The sequence below is a fragment of the Camelus bactrianus genome, chromosome 7 (genome assembly GCF_048773025.1).
Source record: "Camelus bactrianus isolate YW-2024 breed Bactrian camel chromosome 7, ASM4877302v1, whole genome shotgun sequence".
Taxonomy (NCBI): domain Eukaryota; kingdom Metazoa; phylum Chordata; class Mammalia; order Artiodactyla; family Camelidae; genus Camelus; species Camelus bactrianus.
Genome location: NC_133545.1, coordinates 52595893 through 52611250, shown reverse-complemented (window position 1 = coordinate 52611250; position 15358 = coordinate 52595893). Strand labels below are relative to the sequence as shown.

General features: G+C 38.0%; 1 protein-coding gene across 3 annotated transcripts in view; it reads right to left on the bottom strand.

Moving 5' to 3' along the window:
- Window positions 1–13212, bottom strand: part of DGKB (diacylglycerol kinase beta) — a 587707-nt gene extending 574495 nt beyond the window's left edge. For 2 of the 3 annotated variants that reach the window (XM_074367407.1, XM_074367409.1), the window contains exon 1: window positions 12573–12960. The gene's annotated coding sequence lies outside the window, so the exon portion shown is untranslated. Of the gene's footprint in view, window positions 1–12572; window positions 12961–13091 lie in introns of those variants that run through there. The other variant, XM_074367408.1, reaches the window with a different exon arrangement.
- Between the last annotated feature and the right edge of the window lie 2146 nt (window positions 13213–15358).

Genomic DNA, 15358 nt, shown 5'->3' with positions numbered 1-15358 from the left:
TTAACTTCCTCGTGAAGCTGTGTTTTTTTAAATCCCACAAATAAAGTTAATGAGGGCACATACTATATTGTGTTCTAAGCAAAATGACCGACTATACTTTTTTAGGTCAGAGCTAACCTTCTTTATATGGCTTAGGTAAAATTACATAGAAAAGAAATACTAGAAATTCAAAAGCTATTTCAGAGACAATTTCAGTCTACGATGTCTAAAGCTACACATAAGTGAAAAATGCATACTTGCAAAGTAGACTGGTGTCCCGCTATGAATACATCAACCTCAAGGTCAGATTGATACAAAGGATGGTTTCCCCCTAAGAAATGCCTTCATTTATCTCCCTAGTTGACACCTGCTTTTATGTAAAGAATGGAGGGAGGACAGGGCTTCAGAAACCAAGAATCTGAACCAGTGATCACCCGCGCACCAATCATACCTGGAAATCACAATCAAATCTTTCCAGAGAATTTTCCCACATTTCTTCTAATATTCGATGTGGCTGAGAAAAATATTTTCTCTGTCATTGGCGCATCATCCTTTAAACGAGGCTCTGAGAAAGTGACCTAGCGCTGGGGGAAACAGACTGGGTTACTTTCTATTCTCGCCACACATGTGACCTCCTAGCCTTCTGTTTACCTCCTGAAAGCCTCAAAGCCTCCATGCCTGTTCTTGTCAAGCACTGAAAGTAACCCCAACCCTTTTACTTCCTTATATCCAGGTTCACAACTGAAAGCCAATACTCAGTTCACAGAATGTGTCACAAATAAAATAAAGGCCTAAATCCAACTTGGGCTGCTAATATTGGAAAAAGAAAGTCTCAATTACTACATTTGGTCAAATTAAGAATATCATCCTCTCAAAATAGAATCATACAATTATTACCTCCAGAATGAGCAAATGTATTTATTACTGTTATGCACCAAGGAGAAAACACATGTGAAGCACAGACAGTTGTTCAGAATCAGTACAAACCATACGGAAAAACACATAGAGAGGAGGTAACAAACAGTATTACTATTTCAAGAACGAAGGAGATAGTTACCTGTCTCTCTAACAGTAAAATGAAGGATGAAAACACTGTTGACCCAGAGAGATGCTTGACTAGATAACTTACTACCGCCAGTCAAGAAAGAGGCATTTTCAAAGTTCACTCAGGTTTTTTCTCTCCCGGTACCTGCTTTGTACCAGCTACTGTTCTAAGTACTGAGAAAATAAAGAACTGCAGATACAATGGAGTACAAGTAAGGTGAGAAAGGAGCCATGACAGAAAGGGTATTTTAAGCAGCTTAATGTCAAAGGAACACTGAATTGGAAGAGAACAGAGTGGCAATAGTCATTCTGGAAGAGATAAAGAGGGGCCATGTAATGAAGCTTCGTCTAAAATCAATGAAGGTGGGCGGCAGTGAGGAATTGGGTTGAAGTAATTGTGAATGTTAATATTTTTTAGATTAAAACTAAATTTCATTAAAATATTTAAATGCCAATACCCCGAAATGAAACTAAATGATACAAAGAGGAAGAGGGCAGAGATACTCAAGTCTTTCTTTTCTTAAATATAATATGAAGTACATGGGTGGAAGGGTTTTATGAGAAGGCTGCTCTGGAGAATGGAAAGGAAAATAAAACACGGGCACTTAGAAGAATTACCAACGTCAGACTGAGATGGGAAATCACAAATTTATGATGACATTAGTTTTCATGGTTTTGTGATTTTCAATAGCATTCAATACCCCAAGTGCAAAAGCAAAGCCAGACTGCTCAATTGAGAAAGGGTAAGGATTTTGCCAGATGTAAAAATGGAAAGAAAAGAATACAAAGGAATGGAGATTTGGGAAAAGAGCTATTTAGGTTGTATATTAGGTCTTGTCTGGATAGTACAGAGTCACTGGAAGAAAACAAGGTACCAGAGACTAGTGGGAGGTAGAGAGAAAGAGGTGATGGTTGTTTTGTAATTCATTATTTCAAAGATGTAAGTTTCAGGTAATATTAAGGTCCAAACAGAGTCACTGACCAATGGTTAACATGGAATAGAGTAGAATATGGATAAAGGTAAGGTGGTTAGGGAATTTCAGTAGGGTATTAATTGACTTGTAAAACTATATGCTTTGTCAATTACAACAATGACAGGAGATATAAAGGAAGACTGTCATCCAGATTTCTAAACGTGAAAGAGTAATAAAGAAAATGGCAGATGATACTAAAGGGGATAGCTGATGATACCATAAAAGGCAAAGCAAAATAAAACAATGTATCTTGGATGAACTCTGTTTTGTTTATGAAGCATCCTGAGCTACTGAAAGGAGTCATACATTGAGGTAAATTGTTACCATTGTAAATTCATAACTCAAATGGCCCCCAATATTGTCTACATTCTAGTAGATGTCTCAGGTCATTAAGTGCTCCAACACAGTCCAAAAACTTCAGACTTTCTCCATTTGTTCCAATTCTACCAAGCAAATTTAAATTCCAGAAATATCCTCAATTTAGCACTAAGACACGTGTACACCTATTCGGACTGCACTTTTTCTCCTTCCTTTCCTCGCTTTCAGACACTGTTACTTCTAGTCACAGTCAGCTCATATCCCCTATGTCTTTGAATCTATTCAATGCCACATTCTGAGGTATCCATCAAACGTTCCTTTTCACTTCTACAGTTTTAATCATTTCAATTTCTCATACATATTTAAACATACTCAAAAAAACCCCATCTTAGAAAAGTAAAAGTTCCTTCAAACTTCCATGATTCTCCAGAACCAAGTCTATCTTTTTACAAAACCTTCATAGACAAACTTTTGAATCTCCATCTTCTGAGGGCCTGTGCAACCTTCAAACACATTTTCATTTGGGTTTCACCCCAATCACTTAAGCAACACATTATCAGCTAAGATCATCAATGATCTCCTTGTGTTCAAATTCAAAGGGTATTTTTCATTCCTCATCTTAATTGACCCCTCAGCAACATCTGGCAGCACTGATTACTTTGTCTTTCTTATGGGATGTTTTTCTCTGGTCTTTGGAAGACCACAATTTCTGTTACTGCTTTCCTCCTCTGTGACAATTCACTTTCATTCTTTACAATATCATCTACTCTAATACACTCTAAAATATTAGAACTCCTCAGGATTTGTTCCTAAAATTATCTTCTTTCTCATCCCATGGATTCTTATCTACCCCCAAGGAATGGATTACCATCTATACCACAAAATTTATTTATCTCTTTTCCTGTTTGCTGCTCTCATCTCTTTACTCATGTAGCCAACTGTTCACTCAAGAGTTATGCTTGATAAATGAAAGGAGTACCGGTTTCCACATGAGGGGTGAAAGAATAATGATCTCTAAATATATCTTTGTAATGCTTTTATTGTCCTTTTTTTTTTTTTTTGGTAAATTCTAAATTTCCCTCAAGACTCAACTCAAGTTCTAAACTACCTGTGATTAATTTCTTAGTGTCTTACTGCCTCATCTCCTATAGCAACCTAACATGTACATCCTCTGCATCTACTTTTAATGCCACACACAGCCCATCGTGTTATAATTTCTACATCTATGTCTCTCCCTCCAACGCCCAATTCAGGAGCTACTTAGTGTCAGGACCAAGTTCTCTTTACAATTTTTTTTCCCAGAACTTGCTCCTCTGATGTATGGTAGATGCTTGAAAAATTTTAAGTGAATAACTAAATGCCAATAGAACAATAAATTGTGTTCTGGGGTTTTCAAAGATATATTAATAGATGCTTTCAGAAGGAGGGATTCTGTGATTAAACCAGATCAGGGAAGTTTGTTCTAAATCCCACTCCTAGATAGTCTAACACACACTTGCATCGGGAGAATCATAAGAAGTCCTTAAAATAGAAAATGATTTAATTTTGCTTAACATTTAGATAAGGAAAGCTTTCTTTCCCTTTTCTTCTTTTAACACACATATTAGCATTCCTCAAACAATTTTTTTGTCGTGCCTTGACACAGTTTGGATTTTAACACATTAGGATTAGCAAAACAGATGTTAAAGAGGAAGAAGGTATGATACATTCTCTTTATCCAGGATGTTCCTTGATAGTAAGATACAGGTACCCATTCCTTCAGTACAGTTTTGACACTTCTTAGGAGAGAAGTGTCAGGATAGTACAGCCATTCTGTTGACATATACATCAAATCTAAAAGATTCTTAATGTTTACTTTTTTTTTATAGAGTTACTAATTTCAAGAACTTAATCATAAAGAATAGCAATACTATTACAGCCACATTGAAACCATTCCTCTGTTTTGTTTTTTTCCGAAAGGGCTCTTAGCAGGGTAACATAGTTATCCAAGCATCAAATGTGCCACCAAGCAGGTATGTAGGTAGCTTATGGTAGAAGCACTACTAGCTCCAAAAATTCCACTTGAAGCTCAAAAACCTTATCGCTTAGCTTTCACAATACACTGTCTAGTAGAGTTTGGATAGAGTACATTTAAAACCAAAGACCAGAAACCAAACAGTAGTCCTCCCCTGAATGGCTTTTATGCTCTGCTTTCTTCAACGTGTGAGAGGAAAGGAAACTCGACTTGCCAGCTAGAAAGTTCTGACATATGGTGTGGCAAATAACATTATATAACAATAAAGCACCCATCCTGGTAATCAGCACTCTTATTAAGAGCAACAGGAGAGCAAAGTGACTCATCAGCGTGTGTGCGCTTTCCCGATCCTAGTCATTTGGGACAAATGTGGGGAAGCTACAAGTTGTTTGTGTGCAGCCCAAAATGACAGGCCACAGAAGTTACTAAGCAACATTAAGTACTTGCATTTTTCTAATCTTTAAAAACTGCCACAAGCTGAATAATCCTGTAATAATATAAAGATAAAGGGAAAGGCGATGTGGGAGTCATGTTTCTGACGGAATGAAAATGTTTTGCTCGATAATTCTGAAATTCTGATTCACCGTGAATTCACCTGTCTTGGTTTCAGGATTCCTTCAGGTGCACAATCCCCTTCTACTCACTGTTAACACCAGAGACCTGCTCAATAATAAAAGAAAAAGTGTAAGGGGGGGAGGAGTTCTTATGAGTCTTGAAACCAGTCTGTCCCCCAATAAATGGGAACTCTGTCCTCTATTTCAGCTTTCTGTTTGTTTCATAGAACTTATTACAACAGTAACTCATGTCCTTGCTTCCTTGCTCAGTGTGTTTGCTTCTGTTTCTCTTTCACTGAAGTTCAGTACTGTAGGAACCTGTCCATCGTTTTACTCTTCCTTCCTTGAGCCTGGCCCAGTGCCTGATAATGACAGTAGCCCATCCATGACTGAGGGATAGAGAGAGTAGAGCGTCATGGTGTTAGGAGTTCTGTGCCGGAGGTGATGGTCTTAATAACTATGCCTATTTAACCTTAAATGTCCCAGAAGTAGATGAGTGTTGCTTATAATCTCTAAAATACACACCAGGACAGGCAGGCAAGTGACAATTCCCCAGATCTTATTTCTTTTCACTAAAGAACCAGCAAAGGGATTCCTTGGTCAAAAGCCCAGGAACAGCATGGCCTTACATTCTCTGTCTCAGCAAAACAAGTTGCTGAATAAACTACAAACTCATCTTCTGTGCTTGAAGTCTGTTTTCAGGTCAAGGATCCTGTAATGCTTTTCCACAGCACCTCTGTTTCTTCCTCCTTTCCAGTTCATATAATTCAAAAGGAGCTGATCTCGGTAGTAATAGATTTCCTCACCTAAGAGGTCACATTTTCCCAGTCTGCTTGGGTAGAAACAGCGGAGTAGTCAATATAGGTGAAAACAGAAGATCATTTTGGACACTCAGTGAAGGGTAGCTGCAACTATGTTTTAAAAAGAGGACAAAAAAAAAGGAAGATTTTTCATTTTAGTTTTAGATAAGAGGAAAGGAATTAAAATTTCTGAGGGTTCACTGTATGCCAGTCACTCTCCTAGGGGCATGGACATGGGTTATCTACCTGACCTTCGTTAACTTCTTTTTTTTTTTTTTTGTAATTCAATAAAACCTTTTTGGACAAAATAAGTAAAGATGATCCTATGTAGAAGGTGTTTATTATCACATTTAATAGAATTTATGAGTCTTTTTTTTATTAATATAAAACTAAAATAAAAACTACTTTTAGGTTTAGATTTTATTGGGAACACTTTCTTTGCTATTGATTCTTTAATCTTTATCTGAGACAACATCCCAAATAAACAGGAAATAATGCATAGCTAAGGTTCTGAGTATTTATTATGTGTTCTCTGTCATAAGCCCCTCACATGATTAAATCATGTAATTTCATAAAGTGGGTATCACTTTCATTACCCCTGATTTACAAACACAAATCTAAAACACAGAATGCAAGATACTTGCTCAAGGTCATCCAAGTAGTAAAGATTTGCGGCTAGGCAATTTGAATGCAAAAAATAAGTCTGAACCCCTACATCATAGTGCTTAAGAAGAGAACGATGAAATTCAAATCAGTATCTTTGCATATTGAGAAATCTTACATGGAATCAGTTTCTCCTCACCTTCATCATGAATCATCTAAGCTGAAATTCTTTAAAAGAAAATAAATTATAAAGGAAGGTCTAGCTACCTCACTGGGGTAACCTCACCCTGAGATTACTCTGCTGATGAAATTTAAAGGAGATTTTAAAAAGCCACCACACTTCTCATCCCATCTGTCCTTTCTGTGGTTATAATTTCACATTTCATAACTAATTCATGTGGATTAGAAAGAGAACAAAATAGAATTATTTGACCTAAGATGACACCTTTAATAAAAAATACTGTATTTTGGACAGCTTTCCATGATGTCCACCCAGTGCACATTGCTATAGTATTTAAATACTTAACTGTGAGAAACTTACAGAATTGTTAATAAGTAAAAAGCAAATTATCCCATAAACTGAACATGCTTCTTTGGGGGAGGGGGAACGGGGATTGATTTTCCTGCCATGATCCATTTCTTTATTTTTCTCTAGTGGTAATCAAGTTTCTAATGCCTGCTCACACATATGACTCAGTCATTTGTCAGCTATGACTGAACCAAAATCTCCTCAGGATTTTTCCTCAAAAGAAGTAAGAGTTCAAGAAGCAGTTTATAAAAAGCACCATTTCACAGCTTTATTGTCCCACACAGCAAAACATCTTTGATGAACCATTTATTCTAATATTTGTTTTTCCCCCCTTAAAGGTACAATAGTATCAGAAATTAGGTATCATTAAAATCTTCAATACTGTGACCTAAAAATAAGTATGCCATCTGTCCTATTCCAAAACATTACCTTATATATTCTAAATACGCAATACCAGAGAAGGTGGTAAATGTCTTTTGAGTGATTTAACACTTATCATGAGTTCAACTTATTAAAACTTACTATGTGGCTCAGATCTTGTAACTCATATTTGAAAGAGCATTCTCTAGTCTTCTGGGGGGTAAAGACTGTGAAAGTGGAACTACTCATTTCTTTAGAGAATTGAATTAGAGCTTTGCATTCAGTTCATAAAAGAAGGGTGTATTGAGCTCCAATAATGTGTTAAGTCACTACTATGCTCAGCACTGAAGTCCCAGAGATAAATAAGGCCTGATTTCCTTCCTCAATGTAGATAAGATTATGTCAGCTCTCTGTAACATACCCAATGTTACAGTCAAGCACACGTTTCAATGGATGCAGAGAGAAAGGTGCTTGGGCCAGTGGTCATGACGCTAGAGTAGAAGGTTAAGGGATGCAAATGCATCATCAGCTTAAGCATTCACAGTTGAGGGTAGAGTAGAGCAATCTGGATGTCAAGAGAGAAAACAGAGACAGAGACAGGCGTGAGCAAAGATAGAAGAGATGGACAAACAGCATGCACGGCGGAGGGTTGTAACGAGCTAGGGATAGTGAAAAGCAGACCTGGAGACTTCTGGTTAACAGCATGGGCTCGAGAGCCAGACTGGCTCACACCCAGCGCAATTCCACGCATCCCGAACTGCGGTCACTTAATCCTCTCCTGCCTCAGTTCTTTTTTTTTATAAAATGGAAATGAAGATGGTAATAGGATTATCCCTGAAGGGTAATTCCAAGATTAAATGTGCCAGATGCTTATACAAGCAACTGGCATGTAGTAAGCACACAATAAAATATGTCATTATTTTTAAACTATGAGGGGAAGAGAGCCAAGGCACCATCTTCAAAAAATCAACCCTTGGGAGTCTGAGATTTGCAAAGGTTAACCACTATATATAAAAATAGATTTTAAAAGTTCCTTCTGAATAGCACAGGGAACTACATTCAATACCTTGTAATAACCTTTAATGAGAAAGAATATGAAAACAAATATATGTGTGTATATGCATGACTGGGAACACTGTGCTGTACACCGGAAATTGACACATTGTAACTGACCACACTTCAAGTAAAAAAAATAAAAATTAAAAATTAAAAATTAAAAAAAAATCAACCGTTGAAACGAACTCTATCCCTAACCTCAACCTGCAGTGTCACAAATGACAAGAGATGGGCAAAAGAATCAGGGCTGACAACGCGAATGTATCTGCAAAGCTCCATCACCACGCAGATACATGACAACAGTTCAGTAGCATCAACTCTCCTTACGCAGCATTCACCTCTGTACTTTGATTTTGAAGATGACAGCTTTTGTGGTTTGTATCTGTAGTGACCGGCATATTGCCAATCAAAAATAACTGAGTCAAGGACATTGTGTTTCAAACTTACAAGGCAATATAGACTTCCTGTTAAAAGGCAAGTTCTCCATTTCAAATTGTTGACTCAGAAAATACTTAAAAAAGAATTTCAGAAGAATGTTTAAATTTAGCATGCTGAGAAAGACCAATCTTAAAATACTGTTTGGCTTTATGCCCATAACATTTTCTTTTTATCCCTTGTTAGTATTTGTCTTCTATGATAAGAAGGTAAGTGACAGTAATCACATTAGTCTCCTTAACACTTCAAATTTTACCTAAATGAACCGTTTTGTTTTTATCCTCACCAGTTAAAGATGGCCTTTCATTTCCTGGCTAATTTTCAGAAAGTGCTTATGCAAGAACCAGTGATATTTCCAAGCACTGTTTTACCTCTTCAGTCATCATCTGGCCATTCTCCCCACTTTCCTTTGAATCATCATTTTTACTCTTAAACATACACACACACACCACACACACACACACACATATAAAGGAGATTATCTGAAGACAAGCCTACTCTAAGTTTTGTAATCAGACCTTATAACTACTTAAGGATGCATTTTGAGCCTCTGCTTTATTTGTGATTTTAAAGATCCCTACCTCACACACAGCCCAGAGAGTTCATTTCACAGGATCTCTCAGAACAAAGAATCTAGACAAGTTCTCGTACCAGCCTCCCACCACCTGATCCCCTTAACTCCATCATCTTTCCTCCTGGCAAAGATGTCCCCAGCTTCATTTCCACAGTTCATGAAGCCAGAGCACAACACTGATACTGGAATTGTAAAGTATGCCAAGTTTGGCTCTGCAGTTGATTTAGGTTCCAGTTTAGGTAGATCCAATCTTGGGTATCAGTGGAGCTGGAGATCTCCCCTGACTAACATGGTTTCTCAAGCAGTCTCAGCCCACTCACCTGCACAACAGTAAGCTCATTTCACATGATCCATGACAGAGTACCAATTTAATAAGGCAAACTAGCAAAGCGATTAAGAGTTAGAGAAAATCTCTCCTGGAGACTAATCCTAGTCCACTATTTACTAAATACGTTGCTTTAGGCAATTAGCTCACACCCTCTGGGATTGAGTTTCTTACAGATGGCAGAGAATGTCATCTCCCTCCTACAGCTTTTATTCCATAAATAAGGAGACATTCAAAGTGCTTAACCTAGGGAGGGGCACGATAGGGGAAGGGGATTAAGAGGTATAAACTACTAGATATAAAATAAATAAGATGCAAAAAAGGTAATATACAGCACAGGAAATAGAGCCAATATTTTATAATTTGAAATGCAGTATAATCATAAAAATACTGAATCGCTATGTTGTACACCTGAAGCTAACATAATACAGTAAATCAAATACATTTCGATTAAACAACAAAGAAACAGGGTGCTTAACACAGGGCCTGCCATTGGTGCACTCCCAGTAACTAGGAACTACTCACGCACTGTGCGATGAGAAAGTCATACGTGCAGATAACCCAAGGAGCTATCAAGGAGCTGAACCTATTTCACAGTGAATACCTAAAGGTGAACAAGTGCATGGGATTCTTACTTGAGGTCTGATTTTGTGTTGGTGTTTTACAAGAGAAAGGAAAAGCCATAGACAGGAGAGGGCCAGGAGGAAGAGGCTCCTTCAATAGCTTGTCTAGAGCTTCTGCCAGATGGTTGCTCCTAAGCTAAAGGTATTACTCTTAAAGAGACTAGTGCTCAACAATCTCATGCATACATAAGTACAATTCTATTCCTGAGGTTGGCCAGGAAGAGAAGTGTCCAGGAAAGGATATTCTTAAAATGTCATTTGAAGCCTATGTATCAAGCTCACAGTCATTACTAGCAGGCAGAATTAGGTTGAGGGACCAGCTGATCTTTGTCTGGCTTGTCTGGCCACAACTCTTCCTTCTTTCAAGTGTACAAGGGAAAGCATGAGTCATAGGATACTTTTCCAGTTCAGATGTCACTCCAGCAAACCTCACCAATGGCTGAAATCTTAAGACAACTGCTTTATTTCAAACATAGTATTGAAAATCTTCTCCTCAGATAGCATATGAGGTTTGTTTACCAGAAGGACAACCAAAATGCAAAGCAAAGGTATTCCCCAAACTCAATGCCTCCTACCTAAGTTTCATCTGTAAAGAAATTCTGACAGATTCTTACTCAATCTACATTCTTATCGATTGCAACCAGGGTCTCAGCTTGATTTTTCTTCTCTTCAGCTAAATTCTCTTTAGGTCTGGGTAATGATTTGTTCTAGTGTCTCAGAGAACTGCTTGCAAACTCTGTCCAAACATATTCATAGATGTTACCTTTTCATTTTTTTTTCTTTTCTTTTCTTTCACTGTCTAAAATTTTTAACCACCATTATGCATGCACTATCATAATAAATATATCCCTTGAATTATATCTGAGTCAGTGATTTACAAAGTCATATGCAGAGTTTTTGCACCAAGCAATTATGTATGTGCAGAATTGGTTATCTCTAACAAATTGGGTATTTCAATAAGAACACAAATATTATATCTAGAGATTCCCGAGGTGAGTAGGCAAAGTAGTTCAAATTACCTTCAGAGTATGTTTTACTTTAAATAAAATTATAAAGATTAGGTGGATAAGAGAAAGAGTAACACAATTTAAAACTGAAATAATTGGAGAAGATGGACCTTTAGTTTCCTCTTTTCAAATGATGGAGAATTTCAGAATTATTTCACATTTCACAGTAGTTATTTCATAAGCTGACATACCCCTTTATCCTATGGAATTTATGGCAGCATATAAAAGTGTTCAGCTTAAAATCCTGGATTCTCTTTTAGATAAGCTCTGTTTTTCCACTAATACTTCTTGGAGAAAACTACAGCTAATACAGTAATTTTTTCAAGGATCCTGTAGCTAAGTCTAGTATTTTTGTGTGAACTTTCTGCTTGAGATTCCCTTTTTTTTTTTCCCTCCATCATAAAAATCTAGTCATTTATAAAAAAGGACCTGGCTAGAAATACCCCAACCTTTTAGATTCATTATTTCTGGTTTCCCTTCTTAAAAAGAGCTTTAGTATTCTGCCTGCATGCACATTCACTTGGCCATTTGCTTTTCAATGGGCTGGCCCTTGCTGACCTGTTTTTACCTCCTTTTAAAAGTTGGTTATCTGCAACTTAAGTACTCAGAAGTCGTTCTTTGAAAGTTTTTCAAGCCTCTTTTTTTTTTTTTTTTTTTTTTGCCAGTGGACACAACTCTGCTTGGTTCCAAGTATAAAGCCATTTATATGAAAAAACCACTTTGAAATCACATATCACAAGGAAGGCACCGTTTAGCAATTGGAGGGGATTATTGCAGTAGTAAGAAATTGGGGGAATCCTGCACGGTCCCACCCACTAGAGAGTATTCGAATGTTTATCGTATCATCAGTGTCCTCTAGGCTGTTGCCTAGCAGTTATCTAGAGACCCACTTCACATTTTAATTTCTTTACTAAAGTCAATCAAAGACTTTTGTTTTGTTTAATTCTTTATTTTACAGGTTAGGGATAAGTCTGGAATAAAACTTGTAACAATTAACTGGGCACTAGAAAATCTAAGCCTGATTCTTCACAAATTTTCTGTTGAAAAGGCAAGCTGCTATCCATTAGTAACTTTCAGGATCCCATTCTGGTCATTAAATCTAGAACGCATTTACCAGTTTTGTTGCCAAAAATCACAGTGAAAAGGGCACTTTTTGCGTACCTAACCAACAAGCTGTATCCGTGTGTACATAACTGAGAGCAACCTGACTACAGCATAGCTAGGACAAGGGTCGGGGGACAAACCGACTGAATACCTCATGGAGAATTCAAAGCTCTGCTTTCCTAACTTTCCTCGCCATTTCTTGTCAGCCTCCCTTCCCCCGCATCACATACCCAGAAGCCACTCACATTGCCAACCGTGTCGAGTTTAACTTACTGCAGCGTGATGCAGGCGAAGGCTGGGCACATCTCTGAAGCCGGAGCGACTGCTTTTCCGGAGAGGAATTGGGACTAGCCAGCTCTCAGGATCCTTTCCGATTCACACGCTCCGCTCTGTAAGAAGGCTCCCTCACAGCTCGGCTTCCCCAGAGGAGTGGAGCTTCAAGAACTCTGCTCCCAGCATCTCCTCCTCTCTACTTCCACCCCCTCCCAGAACACACAGCCCATTCGAACTAGTGTCTCAGAGATGGAAATTGACTTCCAGTCAACGGCGGGCTGCCTGCAGTCCACCAGTTCCTGACAATTTGCAACTCAAAAACAGCGGAGGCTGAAAGATGTGGGTTTCCGGAGCCTGAAAGTCATCTTTGGCAGTCCCCTTCCCCACCCTTCACTCCTCCCACTTCCCCCTCCTCTACTGCGGCCACCTCCAGTCTCCCACTCAAGCTAGGTATCACGAATGATGATTTGATTATCCATACCAATAAGCATCGAAAGGAATTTATCCGAGACGAAATACCTGTTGTCCATGACTAATGCTCTTCTCTCATCTCTTTGAGTCCTTGATTCATATCAAGACGCGTTGATATTGAAAATCTCTGTGGGGTGTGTGTGTCTGTCGAGGAGGAGGGAATCTGCGCGGCGGCTGCAAGCAACAGCCCTGCCTATCTCTGGCTGCCGCTTCTACAGCTGCTGTTGCTACTATTGCTGTTGGAACTCAGGGAAAATAAGACAGGGAGACAGGGCTTTACAGCTATTTAACTGCTGGGCCAGTTCTAAGATAAGGGAGGAGACTGTGTAGGTATGAGTGGCTGGTGCTGAAAGACTGAGCTCGATTCACAGCGATTACTACCATTCAGATACATTTCCCCTCCATCAGGAAACCTGATACCTGTCTCCCCTCCCCCTTCCACTAACTATGGTCCCTGACGGGTCATTGTTCATCAACCGACTGCCTAAGCCACTTCTAGCAATTGTAGCAGCTGCACACTCTATTGCTATATTCGAACTTGGCAACCACGGAACAGGTGACTGGAGGATGGATGAGGATAAAGAAGAAAAGATGGGAGAAGAGAGAGTAGGTGAATATTTTAAAAGTTGTATGTATGGGTAACCAATCAGAGCACAGATAAAAATGAAAATTTCAAGCCAGCTGTGCAAAATAACGCACTAGGGTAATAAAAATGTAAGCCAGTAAATAATCATGCCTATTTTATAGCATGTGTGCAAAACCAGATAGTGATTAAGGAGTGTGTTTACCAGCTTAAATGCAAAATATCTTGATATACACGTGCCTTGGTGGCTCTCAGCTTCCCTGGCTTATATATGATCTCAGTAGATTTATAATCTCAGTGGACTGAGATTTCAACGCATTAGTATCTCTGTTAGCTACAAATTCTAGTGAAACCTACAGGTTAGGACTGTCTATGAACTTTCCCTTTCTCTTTATTGGTTGCTCATTCTCTACCCTGTTTTACCTCCAGATTATTCTCACATAAGGTGATATTCAGCAGAACTTAGAAATTAAAGAAGTCCTCAAAACCGCCAAAGATTAGAATACTTCTTGATGATTAACTTAATTTGCTCTAGCAGTAGTCTGTCTTCACAGTCTGTAATAGACGGGGAAACCATGAACAACCCCTCTCACATACACACATACACATACACCCCTTAATGGAATAGTACTATTAATCTACTTTCAGCATTCAATTTTCTGAGCTAAAACTAAACTTAATTCCTTTTGATTTTATTAGTAATGAACACCTTTAATTATTTTCGCCTTGCTCTGAGCAATTTTCATATTTGCCATATATTTTCCCTGTTGTTAGGGGTTGTATAAATCAGGATTAAATTGGACAGATGTTAACGCAGAAAGAAGAAAGCCCCTGGAAATGTAACATACAACCCAGAAAGAGGAGAGGAACCCAAAAGGATTAAGTAATTCATCTTCTCCTGATCTGTTTAAATTAGAAAATCACTGCCTTTAGCTAAACAAAGGCCAGTTAATGTGCAAAGTGTTTCCTGATTATCCAATAAATAACAATTTACCAAAACCAACATAACTGCAGTTATAATAGAATAATACAGAGGTTAATGTTTTCTTTTTAAAATCATGCAATGTAGTAAATTCAGAGTATTTATATTTTCAAATGTCAAAATCCTGATGAAAATGATGCCAAATAGCCACATATTTTTGTTTGTCTATTAAATAACTACTAAACCCCACACACAATCAATATTAAAAATGCGAAGAGCAACTTATATACTTATTACACAGTGCAATGAAACGAAGTTGTCCAAAGTGGTATACACCACTTAGAGACACATTGCATACAGAGACCAACTTTATTCATGGGTGATGTGATCTGAAGGTTATCCTGCCCTTCAAACCTATTCAATACTAAAATTATCAGAATCTGAAATTCCATAGTTTAGAATTTGGGGGTGGGGGTGGCTTAACTTTTACTATTACTTTAAAAATCAAATATATTTAGGAAGAGCAGTTATAATTTAAACATTCTTAAGAGAGAGAATTTATTAGATATATCTATTACAGACAAGCAGGAAACGAAATATCCAGTCTTGGTAGAGAAGGAAGAGTCAGGAGGTAGTGAAATAATTGGTCATGGGCATACGTGGTTGGCTTTTTAAAAACTGCTTACAGTAAGGCCTTATTGTTTGTCTATTTTATATATAGTAGTTTGTATTTGCTAATCCCAAACTCCTAATTTATCACTCCCCCATCCCCTTCCCCTTTGGTAACCATAAGTTTGTTTTCTATGTCTG